Source organism: Rhineura floridana, chromosome 10 (genome assembly GCF_030035675.1).
Source record: "Rhineura floridana isolate rRhiFlo1 chromosome 10, rRhiFlo1.hap2, whole genome shotgun sequence".
In the NCBI taxonomy this organism is placed as follows: Eukaryota; Metazoa; Chordata; class Lepidosauria; order Squamata; family Rhineuridae; genus Rhineura; species Rhineura floridana.
The window spans coordinates 45,541,961-45,554,656 of record NC_084489.1 but is presented as its reverse complement, the minus strand read 5'-3'; the positions used below and the strand labels follow the sequence as shown (position 1 = coordinate 45,554,656).

The 12,696-nt window shown below is 35.5% G+C and overlaps 1 protein-coding gene, 1 long non-coding RNA gene and 1 other non-coding gene across 6 annotated transcripts in view; 2 read left to right on the top strand and 1 right to left on the bottom strand.

Annotated features, from left to right (window-relative positions):
* Positions 1-12,696, top strand: part of LOC133365316 (uncharacterized) — a 156,153-nt gene that overhangs the window by 46,018 nt on the left and 97,439 nt on the right. For all 4 annotated transcript variants that reach the window (XR_009758167.1, XR_009758166.1, XR_009758169.1 and 1 more), the window contains exon 3: positions 4,331-4,516. This is a non-coding gene — a long non-coding RNA (uncharacterized LOC133365316). The remainder of the gene's footprint in view (positions 1-4,330; positions 4,517-12,696) is intronic.
* MEOX2 (mesenchyme homeobox 2) overlaps positions 1-12,696 on the bottom strand; it is a 107,436-nt gene that overhangs the window by 92,169 nt on the left and 2,571 nt on the right. The window lies entirely within an intron of this gene.
* LOC133365701 (small nucleolar RNA U3) lies at positions 5,671-5,886 on the top strand. Its single transcript, XR_009758293.1, has one exon. It is a non-coding gene; the product is annotated as a small nucleolar RNA U3 (small nucleolar RNA).

The window sequence follows — 12,696 nt, the reverse complement described above, 5'->3', positions numbered from 1 at the left end:
GAACACCTTATAGTAATCTAACCTGGAACTGGCTAGGCATGAATGACTGAGGCATGGTCTGGGAATTCTTGATAATAGCAAAATAGGGAACAGGAGAGAGATAAATGAAATCCCAAGGGTGTACAAAAACAAAGATTTCACAGGCCCAACACATCTTGATATACTCTTTTTTTCAGGAGCACTTGAAAAGCAGACCACTCTTTTCTCTAGTGTTCTCTGTACCAAATGATTTGGTTACAGAGCTCGCTAGAGAACAGTGGGACATATTTCAAAACACGTTGGACCAATTTTTTTTTATTTTTGTGCACCCTTGAGATGTCATCTCTCCCCTTTTTCTCTATTTAAATTACTGTAATGCCCTTTTCTCTATTTAAATTACTGTAATGCCTCTACATGGGGTTGCCTTTGAAGACAGTTTGAAGACAGTTTCAGGAATTTCAACTGGCAGCATGAAGAGCGTGTTCATTAACAAAACACTCTTTGTTTTATTATAGCAGCTCACTACCTGAGAAAATGTTTTTGTTTTTTGTTAGCAAATACTGTGCTTGACTAGAAGAAAAAACATAATTCAAAAAAGATTAAAATATGTGTAAATATAGTGTTATATACGTTTATTGCAATTTGCATCCACTTGCTAATTCCTTGGTGTCCAACACGGTTACTATTTGCCCCATGTGGTGAAATGGCTATTGATTAGGATGGGATCCACTTATTGGATTTCATTCTGTCAAACTGGCAGGCGGATCTGTTTTGTGTTAGCTATTTTTCTGCTCTCCTTAGCTTTTACTATTCTGATTTTTTTCCTTCCAAAAATAACAATATTAACAATGTTTTCCTTTTGGAAAAGGAAGCAACTTCCCCTCTGTCCACTGCCTACCAACCCAGTCACCCCTTCTCCTCCTCCCAAATCATATTGGATCCTCCCTCACCCTACAGCCCTGGGCAAAAGCAAGAGATCACCCAGTCAATTACCACAGGAGAAAGCAAATACCCACACATGCTGAGCAAAGCAAAGACACAGTCTGAGCAAAGCAAAGACACAGGCTAGTCATTTTAAAGGTTAGCAAAGCAAAGACACAGGCTAGTCTGCTTCACATTAGCAAAGCAAAGTACAACGAGTTTTAAAAGTTCTATGAGTTTAAAGTTTAAAAAACAAACATCTGGTGTCAGGAAAAGCCATGGAAACACGCAGCATTCAGGATTGGTCCACAAAGATAGTGAACATGTGGGCTATCAGGAAGTCCACTGCCAAGTTTGATTTTAGCTAAATTCTCACCCATCCCTACTCTTGACCTGTGGCAAACTGGTGATTTAATTCTACCACATTTTTTAAATAACATTATTTTGTGTATACATGTACCAGTTCAAAATAGTGTCCATCCTCTGCCCTTAACAATCACAGATTCATCCTTGGGTCCTATACACTGCAAAATGCACTTTCATATCTCCAGTTCTCAACTATCTCAAGAGCTTCTGAGGCTTCTTTCTTTGGAGAGGCACCTTTCTGAGACAGATTTGATTTTACTTCAAAGTACTCAACATTTGAAAGATAATTCAATTGTTATGATGTGGACTTGTATTTTAAATCAAATTGTGTTTGCAGTTCTAAATACTATTATTCCAAAACTGTTTTCAATTCTTGGCTGAAAGTAGCTCTGCAACTCAACTTTTTCTGAGGTAAAAAGGATGAAATCAAAATATAGGCTGCAAATACTGGACAAAATTTAAAGATGGAGTTTATATGTAGTCTGATTTTATGCCTGATTTCCCTACACTACTTAATAAAAAGATATGTCAGATTTCTCACTAATTCTATCAATAAATAATTCAATACAGTATTGTATATGTTTCTACCCTCAAAAATACAGTTAATACAGGTGAAAACGTTAACACATTTAGCATTTATTGACTTGCATTTATTGTAAAATGTATTTCTTTTTGTTTGTGCCAATGGGATGCTTATGTGATCAGGCTGCCCATAAATTGATACACTCTTTTATAAATGAAACTAACTGGCTCTTTGCAGCTTTACTCAGAAGTAGATTCCACTGCATTCAGGATAGCAGCCTTAATTCTTCACAAACAATCCCTTGCAGGCACATGGTATTTTTTTTCAAGAAAAAGCATACAGAAGACCTTCATTTCTGTAGACCTGGAAAAAGCAAAATTAACTTCAAAGCCTGTCCAAGTACTCAAAGAAAAGACACAACTACAAAGCCAAACCTTTTCTTGCCCAAGAAAAATATACAATCACAAAACATTGATTAATCATCCTATTATTTAATTTTTTTTCATATTATTGCTATGATTCGAGTTGCTACTATTCTTCATTTGCACAAATTGCAATTAAAAACAAACATAGTATAAATATACTGAAAATGCTTTAATTAATATGAACATGTTTCTTTCATATAAGGATGTATATCACCAACCCAACTTTCTGTTTGATGTTTACATAGTATTTGGCATCCAAGCTCAGCTAGGGTTGTTAAGGCAACCATATTGTGCTGCACTGATTCGCTACAAGAGTGGATACAGAATAAAGATTATGCATGTAAAGTCCCATTATCTAGTTGATTCAGTGAATTTCTAGGAAAACTTCATTACTCTGACTAAATTCATCCATACACACTCAAAACTGCCTACTGAAAGACAGAGCAGTAAGACTTTTATGAAAAGTACTTCAGTTTAGGAATCTGAGTAACTGAGCTTTCTGCAACTTTCTAATCTCTAACCATCCAGCTCCCTCAAAGGACTGTTGCACTTTTTCGTAGCAACTTGTTTGAAGGGACAAAGGCATTTGGAATAAGTCTATTAGGACTCCTCCCAAATCAGGTCTATTTAACCAAGGTTTCTTGGACATGGAAAAAAAACTAATGAGGAAATGGTTCCTATGACATTCTGGTAAAGTATGAATCGGGACTTAAAGTAGTGGCTTCCAAGATAGCTAGATATATGGGGAATCCCTACTGCATATGAGACAATCTGATTTTGACATAACTGTTTTAGTGCATCACAGAACATGATGTTTCATGAGTGTCACATTCAGATACAATTAGTAAAGAATTTTGGATTAGGAAGAAGACTTAGATTTCATTAGTTGGCTGGAAGCATGGGTCACACAACCTGGTTTGCAACCTCTGGCAAAATCTCCAGATATTTTTGAAAAGAGCACAACATGAAAAGAACATTTTCAGTCCCCACTTCCAGCAGGGATATTTTTCAATGACATTACTTAAAAAAATAGGTTCTATATACTATATCCACATAAGGATATTCCCTTTTATGCCATGCCCACTTTAGCCTATTTTGGAAGTCTTTCTTAGAGGAAGAAATCAATCCTGGACCATACATATCCATTTATTTACTAGATTAATATCAAGAATAATACCAAGTTTCTTTACAGAATTCATGACATATGCATATATTGTTCTTAAGTAGAGCTGCACTTGTGTTCACAGAAGTCATAAGATTTCAATTCCCTGATAAACTTTGGAGATTTTTTAAAAATTGAGGATTAGCTGAACACAGCACAATATTGCTGCTTTTTAGGGACTCTGGAGGAGGCTTCATTTCTGATGCAAATTGTAGTTCTGTTGTCAATTAATGTAAACAGTTATTCTAGAGCTAGACCCACTTATTTGCTTTCCACCTGGCCGGGGGAAATTATTGGTGGCTGGATGTACAGTTTCTTGCCCAAGATAGCTGGGAGTTTATTTATTTATTTATTTATTTATTGCATTTGTATACCGCCCCATAGCCGAAGCTCTCTGGGCAGTTTACAGCAATCAAAAACATTAAAACAAATATACAATTTAAAAAACATATTTTAAAAACAATTTAAGAATGGGACTGCTTATCTAAACGTATGTATCACTCAAAGCAAAGAATAGCACCAGCATTTGGCAATGCATAATATCTGTATTCTGATGCATATCTTACTTATGCCCATATTTCATAAAAGCAGGGATATCCAAGATATCCCATGAAATTTCTTTTAGTTTCTGAAAAGATGTGGCAGAAAAACAGAAAAATCCACGGTAATAAAAGGAAATGTTTCACACATGTAGCAAATATGGCATTTATAGATAGTGTCAGAGGTATAGTTGTCCAGGATCTCAGGGGGTCTTGGACCCCATATTTTTTTGAGAGCCAGGCCCCAGCAGGGTCCCTATGTCTCCAGTGTTCTATGAGTTAATCAGCATGAAAGGGGAGTGTGTGAGACACTGAGAAGAATCTTCTAACTTGCTTGCTGTTGTTCTTTCCTGCTGATTTATTTATTGTTTTATTTATTTATTACATTTATACCCCGCCTTTCTTTTCATCACAGAAACCCAAGGCGGCTTACATATGGTTCCCAGGAGGTCTCCCATCCAGGCACTGACCAGACCTGACCCTGCTTAGTTTCAGCAGGGTGCTCAAAAGCCAATTTGTGGAGAGTGAGAAATCTGTAATTGCAGAAGAAGAGACAGTGAATCCTGATGATAGCATGCCACCTACATCATCAAGTAGTCAGGTAACTGTAGGAGATAAATTGTATTTATTTATTTATTATTTGATTTATATCCCGCCCTTTCTCCCAGCAGAATTCAGTAGTTCAAGCAATATCTCTGACAGCGAGAAAGGACATTCAAATGGTGACAGTGATAGAGAAGCAGAAAGCAGTGTTCAGGTCTGGTCAGATTATTCTATAACCTTGGAATGGTTGTATAATTTTAGAGGAGGGTGGTGACTGTGACCATTATGAAGGGACTCTGCTCTTCTGAATTTGCCACTACACTACTGGATAGTGTACATGTGAAATGGTGTGTGGGTTAAATCCAACTCAGTCATGTTCCGAGTAGACCAACTGAAATCAATGGACTTAAGTTAGGCATGTTCCTTGATTCAGTGGGTCTACTCTGAGTATGACTCAGTTGGATACAGGCCTATATATGTATCTATGACGCTTTCCCCCCTTCAGATCAGAAATATTAGCAAAATATCTTTAAAAAATGCTTATTTGACTACCAGATTGGGGGGGTATTAGTCTTTTAAAATTATGCTTTTCTTCCTTATTCAATGTTTTTCTTTTCTATGAAATAAGACTAATTTTTTATCCATCCATTTTTTATCAAAATGCAAATTATTAAATGTGTTTGTTAAAAAGTAGCATAAGCTGTAATAGAGGGCATCCAAATGAGAAAGGGCATTTATTTAAACTAATTCAGATATCCTGAGTTTCTTGTTAATTGTCTTATGTTTTAAATGGGTTCTATCTACAATTGCCCAAAAGGTAATTATGTGTTTTCTGCATCTCTATACCCCAAGACCAAACAGTCCCCTGGATCCCACAACTAGGTCCAAAACTGAAAGCTGAATCAACCCTTTCCTACTTTACTTACTTTCATATTATGAAATCAATATACTGCATTAAAATATATTACAATGAAGAGCTTCATCAGACATATTTTTAGATCTTTCAGAATAATCAATCCAAAATAAGGGATTTCAAAGTAATTAACTATGCCTTTATAAGGCACAGTGCAGAAAACTTGGCTGGTCATACCAAGCAGAGAGGAGCAGACCTTGGCTCATTTCCTGTCCCTATATCACAAACTCCTTTTATGGGTCATGTCTCTGATCTGTGTAAATCTCATTTATGTCAGTGGGTCTGCACAAAACAACAACCTGTTTGGAGTTAATAAGATTATTTGTAGCAATCTGCATTAGATATTGTTAAAAATAACATCATTTTCAAAATATTGAAGGAGTCAAAACTGTTATCTTCTGAGTGCAAAGCAAGTAGATAGCATTGCATCTATGCACCTGCTTTTGACTAATGATGACCATTCCACCTTTATTTAATATAAGAAAGTTGGAGGGTGAGAATACAGGCTGAGTGGCAAAAAATAAAATGACATGTTTTCACCGTGTTTAAAATATAGCAGAAACTATTTGTAATTTTTATAAATTGATTATTATGGGAGATTTCCCCACACACACGACTATCTTTCTTAAAATATTGCAATTTGTTTGACTCTAAAGAGATTAAGAAACAACATTCAACTTGCTATGGTTCTATTTTCACTTGCTGATATAACTGAAATGATAAACAGAAAGGTTAAAACAGAAGGAACTTGATTTTTAACTGATAGACAGAAATTATGGTGGACCAGCAGTATATATAAAACTTATACTATAACACAATGAACATACACAATTTTTAAAATTATGTCTGAAATGTGCTGTACTATCTGAATATTATGTTTGGTTTGATGTGTTACTAGTCAGTGCAAATTAAAAATGGGGAAATGTTGGTAACTACGGGTAGTTAACTATAAGATAAAACCCAATCTAGATAAGTTTTTAAATTCTATAATACATTAAAACAGAGGATATCAACAAATTAAAAAAACTGACTTGCCCTTGCCCTAAATTATGCTCATATGGTCTCATGTGAGCATTAAGTAATCTCATACAATTTGCAAAGGCATCTTATTATCTTCTACCCTGATTTGTAAAAATGAATTCACTTGAAATCCATTCTTACAATAAATGAGATTATGCAACACAATCCTATGCAGGTTTACTCAGGTCATTTCCAGACCGTTGCTATTTTGGGGTGGGATTTAATCTCATACTGGAAAATTTAGGTTGCACAGTTATAGCTGATTGGGAGGTCTTGCTCAACAAACCCACTTCCCCAAAAGACGGGACTTTTTGCGATTAGAAAAGTGATGGGGAAATGCACTGGGAAGTGTTGGATAACACTCACTTTGATGCAACATTGTATAACCTTCCTTCAAACAAAGCAGAATGAATGCTCATTAAACAGCCAGCATCATCTACTCTCACTGCAAACAAGGCAGTATGAATAAACAGGTCTGGAAGTGAGGTGAATCCCACTCTATTCAAAAACTATTATTCCCTAGTAAGTGTTTTTGTTGCTCAGCCTAAATGTTTTTTAAAGTTAAGATTCTAAAAGGTAAGTACATTTGTTAATACACATTAATTATTTTTAAAATGTTTTGATTGCTGTATTGTGGAGAATTCAGAAAATCATGCAACTTGTTCTCTGTGCCATGTGTGCTTTGGAATTGTGTTTCTTGATCAGCAGCATCTTACACCACACTCAGCACAGCTGGGGCATGGAGGTCTGCTGATCAAAGTAGACAAACAAAAATATGGATGCATGCGGGTTCTAGAACAGCCTTCTTCAGCCCAATGTTCTCTGTATGTATAATTCCCATCATCCTTGACCATTGGCCAGGCTACCTGGGGCTGATGGGAGTTGTAGTTTAACAATATCTGGAGGGAACCAGGTTGGGGAAGACTGTTGTAGAGTGTGTCTCAAGTTGTTCTTTGAATGCCAGTACATAGTAGATTTTATGCGGCATAGCCCCATTTACTCAGAACTAAGTCACACTATGTTCAATGAAACTTACTCCAAAATAAGTGTGCATTGAGCTGCAACTTTAATCAAACTTACTCACAAGCCTCAATGTGAATGGCACACATAGTAAAATGATTTTGTTGTCTAATGGGTAAACGTAATCTTTGTGAACGGGTTTAGAAAATATACTGCAAATAAATGTCTTATTTAGAAACTTATATTAAAATACATTTTTCAGATTTTTCATATTAAGAATAATTATTAGCTAAGGCCTTGTATTTTAATTACAAGCACATTCAATAATAAGTAAGATTCCTAGACTTCAAAAAAGTACTTGTGTATTTTGTGCATTAGCTCACAAATTAATACACTAGTTCTAAATACATCCAACCTAATCCAGAGCAAAATGGGCATATAAAGTTCAAGGAGACATGCAGTTTCTACATTCAGGACAATATCTGCGGAGCCAAACATATCACTGAGTTGCACACACTGATCAGCGTTTTATACTATCCTGAATGGGGAATCTCTTGCATGTGCTCAAGCTCCATGTGTACATATACATATGCAGCACTACTGAACATAAGAACATAAGAAGAGCCTGCTGGATCAGGCCAGTGGCCCATCTAGTCCAGCATCCTGTTCTCACAGTGGCCAACCAGGTGCCTGGGGGAAGCCCGCAAGCAGGACCCGAGTGCAAGAACACTCTCCCCTCCTGAGGCTTCCGGCAACTGGTTTTCAGAAGCATGCTGCCTCTGACTAGGGTGGCAGAGCACAGCCATCATGGCTAGTAGCCATTGATAGCCCTGTCCTCCATGAATTTGTCTAATCTTCTTTTAAAGCCATCCAAGCTGGTGGCCATTACTGCATCTTGTGGGAGCAAATTCCATAGTTTAACTATGCGCTGAGTAAAGAAGTACTTCCTTTTGTCTGTCCTGAATCTTCCAACATTCAGCTTCTTTGAATGTCCACGAGTTCTAGTATTATGAGAGAGGGAGAAGAACTTTTCTCTATCCACTTTCTCAATGCCATGCATAATTTTATACACTTCTATCATGTCTCCTCTGACCCGCCTTTTCTCTAAACTAAAAAGCCCCAAATGCTGCAACCTTTCCTCGTAAGGGAGTCGCTCCATCCCCTTGATCACTCTGGTTGCCCTCTTCTGAACCTTTTCCAACTCTATAATATCCTTTTTGAGATGAGGCGACCAGAACTGTACACAGTATTCCAAATGCGGCCGCACCATAGATTTATACAACGGCATTATGATATCGGCTGTTTTATTTTCAATACCTTTCCTAATTATTGCTAGCATGGAATTTGCCGTTTTCACAGCTGCCGCACACTGGGTCAACATTTTCATCGTGCTGTCCACTACAACCCCGAGGTCTCTCTCCTGGTCGGTCACCACCAGTTCAGACCCCATGAGCGTATATGTGAAATTAAGATTTTTTGCTCCAATATGCATAATTTTACACTTGTTTATATTGAATTGCATTTGCCATTTTTCCGCCCATTCACTCAGTTTGGAGAGGTCTTTTTGGAGCTCTTCGCAATCCCTTTTTGTTTTAACAACCCTGAACAATTTAGTGTCGTCAGCAAACTTGGCCACTTCACTGCTCACTCCTAATTCTAGGTCATTAATGAACAAGTTGAAAATAAATGCTATTGAAATAAATGGGCTCATAACTCATGTTATGAGTTTTCTGGATTTGGGTTGGCAGGGCTAGCCCAAGACATTTAGGCATCTCAGATGGAACAGCAAATACCCAGTACCAATCAAGCTGCATAGTACTCAACACTGGCCACATTATTTTGCTACCTGAGGCAGAAACTCCCAGAACTGCCTTTCTGCCTCCCTGGCATTAAAAATATAATAATAATAAATTAAATAACCATCAATTTGCTACTCTTTCATGACACCCAATATCCATTGTCTGAGGAGGCTGCCTCACTCTGCCTAATGGTATTATTGTCAGCTCTGATGTAATAGGAATTATTTTGAAATGATTATGTAATCACCTAAAACTGATTAATTGACTGTTTAAACCAAGATTTTATCCCTAATCAAGACATATCCCACTAAGTACAATATTATCATATCTGTTTAGAATTATATCACCACACAGTTTTACTCCAAAATAGAAAAAAGCATGTCTTCCCCCTTTTTTTTTTCTTTTTTGGACAATCTACAAGTCAGGATCCAAAGAACTGTGCAACTAGCTCACTTTGGGTTTACACATATTGTTAAGCAACCCCCAAGACTACAGGGAAAACTGCTTTTGATCCTGGGAAACTTTCAAAAGCAGTTTGTAATAATATGGCATGGGAAAAGAAAAAAAGTCAAACCACTGAGCACACACAAGACCTTGGCTGGGATTGAAAGAGCTAATTTAGATATGCCAAAGGCTGGGACATGTGGGATTTTATTTTATTTTTTCTTTGAACAGGCCACCCATCATGCATATAAAAAGTGTTTTTAAAAGTCCCCTTAATTTCAAAAGAGATTTGCCATTTGGCATGGAGAGGCCCTGTTTGAGAAAGACAAGCCCAATGTCCCCATGGGCATGCAGAACTAGTTGTACTGTTCTTTGGATCCTAGCACTTGAATTTGTCTAAAGTAGCTCTTTGGATCCGGACCTGTATGATTTGATATTTCTGTTTATTATAAATGGTATTTTGATAATAAAAACCAAGCACAATTAACAGATTATCTAGAAGAAAAATACACATAGCAAATACATTATGCTTGTTCTGTAGAAGTATGCGAAAAGGTTTAGGAACTTTGATAAAACAGTTACTTCTTATATGAATGTTTTGGAGAGTAATAATTAAAAACAATGGATTCATACTATTAACATACATTTATTAAATAATTTTCTCAAAAATGATCATTTTAATAAGTACACAGGTGAAATCTATGTATATATGTATCTATCTATCTATCATCTGAAAAAGGCATTTCTTGGAAATTACACCAAATATTTAGAACGTAACCCACCAGATACTGCTACTGGACAACCTTTGGAGTTTATGCATGTCTTCAGTGCAAGCTTCAAGTCACTTAAAAGAAACTGTGCAACAGCAGAACTCACCAGATATTGAACACATTATTACAGAACTGTAACTCATTGATTTTGATGAGTTTAAGCATGTGTAATTCTGTGTAATATTAGGATACCAAGTGGTAATTTATGTTGTAATTCAGGACTTCAAAATACTTTTTGAATGTGGAAAAATTGTTTCTTTCTTATTTCAGAACCTTTCCTTGTTTCTGAGAAACAAATCCTATCAGTGCCAATAAAAATGGGCAAGCGTGTTCTTTATTAATTAATACTTTAAGAAAGTTTAGCTTCAAAGTATAACAAGCTATTATCAAAACTCACGATGCAAAAATGCTATTTTATAAGCCCCTCTTAAAGACAAATTTAACTTAATTTGTTATTATTTTTTTACTTTGGGGATTAATATATTTAATACAATATTCTTGAAGATTCATTTCTGCATGCATGTAGGACTCATAGCCCTCCCTCATTCTTTCAGTAAGCTCAGCATTCAACAACCTGCAAATGGCTAATTTCACTGTCAGTAATAAATAAATGTTAAGAACAGTCAGTTTGAATATTCAGTTACTCAGCTTCCTGGAGACTTTTAACTTTAAAAATCTACAAAAATTCAAAATGCACTGTTAAATATGTAAACGTTATTAATTCAAAATGCTACCAAATAGTTTTTCCTAAATAAATTTTAAACTGTTTCAATCTTCTTATATAAAGTCTTATAAAATGACTTTACTTTTAACATTTCTTCTTCCACATCTCCCTGACTCCCTTCCTAAGGGTGGCTTATCAGATAAGGCAAGAAGCATCCAAAATCAATAATAAAATAATTTACATTTTAAACCCCATATTTTACATGGATGCAAATTCAATAGGCCTTGTGTCTTTATAAAGTGTCTAGAATGGGATGTTATCCACTGTAGGATTTTTGTAATAATGAATTGCTTGTATTCATCTGTAACCACTAAACAATACTTTCAGCAACAGTGAAATAAAAATAAGAGTAGACAAACAGCTAGAGAAGAAAATTGTTTGATATAACATATGTAAGGATTCATTTTTCATGAAAGATCAAATATTTAGGAGCACAAACACTAAACAAAATTTAAAATAGCTTCTACCTGGCCATTATTATCAACATTGACACAGTAACTGATGCATTTATCACCAGATATTAGTTTTAATTTGACTGCAACATATACCAAGATTGTAATACAAATACTCAGTACTGCTGTGGAATTCAGAGTTTCTGATAAGAAAAAGGTGCATAAGAAAAAGAGCAACAGATATCATTTAAAAGGAAAGAAGTTAAATTGATTTAAGATTGTTGTTGTTTTCATGCTAGGCTACCTACAAAAAATTGTTATATCTTGTCAGCAAAAGATACAATCAAAAAAGAGCTACAGCTGACACATGAAAGAACTGTCAGCAGTTGTCTGCTAGTTTTGATGGCTGTATTTTCCATCATGATATCATACACAGATCATGTTGGAAACAGATGACAGTTTCCTGTGATTCTGCTGCGATCAGTCAAATACAGTGGTCCTCTTAACCTGTTGGAAGTTAGTACAAGGGCAAAAATTAAGTTTGTTCATCGCTTTATAGATGTCTATTTCACCAATAACTAATACTGTGACAAACCACAAAATCATTGTTTTTGCGTTTGGTAGGATTCAACCTCTTTCTAATACAAGTGAATTTGTATCAGTGATGCCAGATGAAGAAAATTACTTACAATTTTTCATTGTCAGCACCCTTGTAAATACACACAGACAACATTTTGTGAAACTCTCCACAGATTTCTTTGGAATACTGATGTTCTGACAAATACAATGGTCTGTTTCATAATTCCTGTGGTTCTAAAGTTTAAAATCTAAACCCTAGGCATGTTTGGGTTTTTTGTATGTAACAAATGGCTAATGTACAAGTGTGATAGACATAAGGGTAGGTATATGTCAATATGTAAGTATATGTAAATTTCAAGGGAAATGAAATGGTAATTTGTAATCTAATCTCTGTTTGTAATGGAAAATGATTTCCCAACAAAATCTGTTATTTAAATTCTATTAGAAAGATATTCTGATTTGAAGCAGAAAACAAAAAATATATAATTTACATATTTTGAATAAAATTCTGCCAAAGAGCTTTTGGCATGTGCAAAACTATGGAACTGGAGTAATCTAAATTTGCAGTTCATTGTTAAACTGATATTGTTCAATATACTGTTCAGAAATATACAGAAGCCTTTGCTAAAGACATTTT